This window comes from Parus major, chromosome 4, assembly GCF_001522545.3.
Source record: "Parus major isolate Abel chromosome 4, Parus_major1.1, whole genome shotgun sequence".
Taxonomy (NCBI): Eukaryota; Metazoa; Chordata; class Aves; order Passeriformes; family Paridae; genus Parus; species Parus major.
The window spans coordinates 6930081-6934407 of NC_031771.1; the positions used below are offsets into that span (position 1 = coordinate 6930081).

At 42.9% G+C, this 4327-nt stretch overlaps 1 long non-coding RNA gene across 1 annotated transcript in view; it reads right to left on the reverse strand.

Annotated features, from left to right (window-relative positions):
• LOC107202691 overlaps positions 1 to 1300 on the reverse strand; it is a 17327-nt gene extending 16027 nt beyond the window's left edge. The window contains exon 1 of the long non-coding RNA XR_001520800.2: positions 527 to 1300. This is a non-coding gene — a long non-coding RNA (uncharacterized LOC107202691). The remainder of the gene's footprint in view (positions 1 to 526) is intronic.
• Between the last annotated feature and the right edge of the window lie 3027 nt (positions 1301 to 4327).

A 4327-nucleotide genomic window follows, 5' to 3' on the forward strand; every position in this document is an offset into this window, starting at 1 on the left:
AAAAAAAAAAAAAAAAAAAAAAAAAAACCAAAAAAAAAAAACCCAAACCAACATTGGTCCTTTTGCAAGTTCAAACAGATGTTCTTCTTTCACACTGCATTATGACAAAGCAACACTCAAATCAGCATTCAGAAAGAGCCCTGAGGCTAGATGTTGTATGTAAATTCCCTATTCAGGGAATGTTGTATGTAAATTCTATTCAGCTGATTTCATTAACTAGCTTTCTGTATATATGATCTCTGCTACTGCAGTCACTTCCAAATCTTAGTAAAAATTAGCAATTTCTCCACCTTAACTCTGTGGGAAATTGTGGGGGTAAACACATAACATTGTGTGCTGGTTTTGCATTCATTGATACTTGCTGAGGAGGGAAGAAGGAAACAATTTTTCAGAGAAAAGCTACTAAGAGCTTCCTCTATGCCTGGAAAAATCCAATAGCTGGCTGCCTCTGAGAACTGACAACCTATTACACCCTTTCGGAGCTGGCTCCGCCTCTGTGGAATCCACATTTTAAAAACAGGCAAACCTGGGAAATCTCCGGCCCTGCTCCGCTGCGGGCTGTGTGGTCAGGCAGGGCCGGGCTGGGCCCCAGCCGTGGCTGGACGGGGGACGGGAGGCCGCAGGGCCCCGGCCGAGGCTGGGCTGGTTCACAGCTGCTGACACCCTGCTGACACCAAGCCCTGCCCCCGCCGCCAGCCCACGCTGAGACGGGCTTTGCCGGGCCCTGGAAGCGGCTCCTGGATGGGCCAGGCCCCCTCTGTGGCCCCAGCGGCTGCCGGGCAGAGGGAGGGGCCCAGCACGGCCTGAAATCCATCACTGAGACTGCTTCCACCACTGCCCATAACCTTCTGCAGGCCTCGGTGAGATACTGACCCTTTCACTGTGCAGATGAGACCTGCAGACTTTGATCCTCTCTGCAGGGAGAGGAAAGATAGAGTGAAGGCACAGAAAATATATCAGGAAGACGCCAAGGTCAGTGAAGAAGGAGTCAAGTTTCAGACGGAAAGAGAATGAGGAGATGCCCTAGCAGTGGGGCTGAAAGCACTTTTGGTAAGGCCATGGAGATCGACTATGATACACTGAAATATCCCCTTTTATTAATGAGAAACTATGGGGACATGAAGATGTGAGCAGAGGCATCTACCGATGAAGTCAAGCAGATGTTGGAGTAGCTGTGATCCCATGAGAAGCATGAACAGAGAGAGAGCTGAGATTGATGAAGACCCTTTACCCCCAGGGTGAGAAGAAGAAAACCTCTATTCCCAGAGATGATCACAGAGACAGATGGAGAACCTTTGACTTTGAACAACCCATCCTTAAAATAATATCCCATGAGTTCATGGCCCATGGACACACCTCTGGAAAGGCTGTGAAAATGGTAGGAATGTCACAACGCAGGATTTTCCCAAGCAGCTGCTATTCGTGGAAATGAAAAACCATGAGAAAACTGTTTCTTGTGGAGAAGTCTCCATGGCCTGGCACAAGAAAACTTCTCTCACTAAAAGAACTGATGAAAGACTATTGTATAGTTGGTACAGCTTTAACATCCCAGGTTTTGTCTCTATGTGGTCAGCTGGGAAAGGAAAAAAGTTGGGAAGAGGAAGGAAAGGTGTTCTGGAACTCTTATTCTGACATTTCTTATTCTTGTAGTCCTGTTAATAAAGTTTCTTTATTCCTTTTAAGCCTGTTTTTTTACCCTTCTCCTAACCCATCACAGCAAGAAATGAGAAAATGCCTGGTGATTTTAGCCCGTGCTGATTCCACCACATTATTATTTGGTCCATTGGCCAGCAAACCCAAATGGGCAAATCTAAACCACTACATGTGGTATGAGAGACACAGATAAAAACTAACACCAGTGTATCACAGTATTTAGTCACTGAGCAGTTTATTAATAATTCCATTAAAAGTTGCAGCAATCTTTGCTACAATTAATCCCAAGCTATTGTCTTAGGGCACAAACATTAACATACAGTGATTTGAAGCCAACAAAAAGAAATAGGCAATACCACATATAAAAGAGCATTTGGTGACCACTACTGAAGAAGGGAACTAATTCATTTTCTGACTAAAATGTTTTAAAAGTTCTCCCACACCATTTTGGTTTCTCCAGACCCAGTTGCCTAAGAACTTTCATCTTTCTCAAGCTGCAGACCCATCTGGAAGAGACTGACCAGCCAGCAGGAAAAGAGAAACTATGGCAATGGCTGGCTCAGCAACTATAGCAATGATGTCGCTTCCCAGACTTTCCTCTGGAAAGTAATGGTTTCTCTTTCACACTGAAAAAAGGACACTCTAATGCTTCCAAGCAAAACAGGACTCAGCTCAACTACAGCTCTCCGGTTTTACTTAGAGAATGTGTTAAAAGAGCAGTGAAACATCATCCCAGCTGTAGATTGCTCTTGTTAAGAGATACTTTAAAAAAATATGCAGAGTGCACTTCAAAGTGCTTCTTAGATTAAAAATTACCCCATTTTGGAGCAAGCTTTGGATACGGCAATGATGAACTTCATAACCTATCCCTTACAAGTCAAAACAAGAATTCATTATCAACATTCCTGCAAAATTACCTGAGTTTACAAAATTCAAGATCCTTTATGCTTCCGTGCACCATCACTGACAATCTCCAGATAATAAAAACCGCACTCTAAACTCCCCAGTGACAGGTTTTTCATGTGAACCATAAATAGGGAATAGAAAAAGAAAATAAAACAACTGATGACAATACAAATCTGGAGAAACCTGCAGACTAATGAGGTCAAAATCTAATGTTTTGACTACAAAATCCACTAAAAAATATACATGGTGCACAAACATGGAAAGAGATATAAAATAAAGAAAAATTAAAAAAAAAGCAGAGCTTAGTGTTGGTTCTCCTTTTCTGAAGGAAACTTCTCCTCTTGAAAGCTGTGTGATATGTATGATTTCTCACCAATTTATAGTGCTAGTTTTGAATTTTTATGTGTTAGACAGTTTCTTCGCTTTCTGTAACTTTTCTGTAACTTTCACATACAGTGAAAAAAAGAGTTAGTTCCCCAAATTAATGACTTCAAACAGGTTTGCAACCACTCACTATGCTCCACACACAGTACAGACATGGTTGGGGGTTGCAACTCGTTGCATAAGCAAGGTCTTGTCCAGGGAGGTTACAGCTCCCAGTGACCTACATGGGAAATCAACAAGATGGGTCCCCGCTTTCTTAACCTCTGGAATCCACTTACTAGGCCATCACCAACACAGGCACCAATTCACATAAATCCAGAGATGGAGAACCACGAATTGAAGCATGGTCATGGGTTTTGGTCACAGCAAAGAAGATCCAGGAGCACAAAACATTAAGGATGCAACGGAAGGGGAAAAAGCAAGATACAATGAATTGCAAGACAAGAATGAGAGAACAACGTGAGCACACACCCCACAATGGATTAGGTGATGAAGTAACTCTTCCTAGGTATATAGGGCAGGTCCCACAAGACACAGGGCTTGAACCACTGTTCTCAGGACGTAAAGCCACACCTCTCACTTGAACACTGCTCATCTAAAACCAAATCCTTGCCTCTTTCAGCAGGGGCACTCGACAGTCACACTTCCATTGCTCCACTCTTCAGGCCTAGGCACTGCTCAGGCACTGTACGGACCTAGAAAAAAAAAATCATAAACCAAAGTCTAAAAAAGATTCATCTCAGTTGAAACACCATAGCAATGCTCATTAAATATTTAAAGATATATCCTTATGAAAAGAGGGATATGCATAGTTATATAAACATATACATACGCATATGAAAAGTCAGGAGCAGATCATGGCTACTAATGAAATAAATAAAAAACATTTTAGGTGGAAGATTCCTGATATATTAATTTCACTTATACTACTCAAAATTCTCATCCAGAGATTGCATGCTATAACATGTATCATTGAAAGTATTTCTGAAAACCACTGAAACAGAGACAATTTCTCCAGGTTTTAAATTGCTTTCAACAAGCAATAGTGTATCAAATTTTTGGGACTACCAAAATATATACCATCTTAAAAAGCATAAAGAAACAGAGATTTCTATTACGACCTAAGTCCCCAACAGAGTCCCTGTCAGCACCCACAAGGACACCCTCCCCAAAACAGACCGGGGGGTCACGCACGGAGCGCTGATGCTGAGGTCACAGGGACTGCTGTGACATCAGCACCCAGGCCTAAGCTGTAGAGCTGGGTTGTGCAGCAACACAACTTGCAGAGTCGAGGAGAGGATCGCGCAGAAGCAGCTTCCCAAGCCCACTGAGCCACAACTGGTGCCTCTTGGGCAGCTCATACGCACCTCTTGCCACTCAGCCA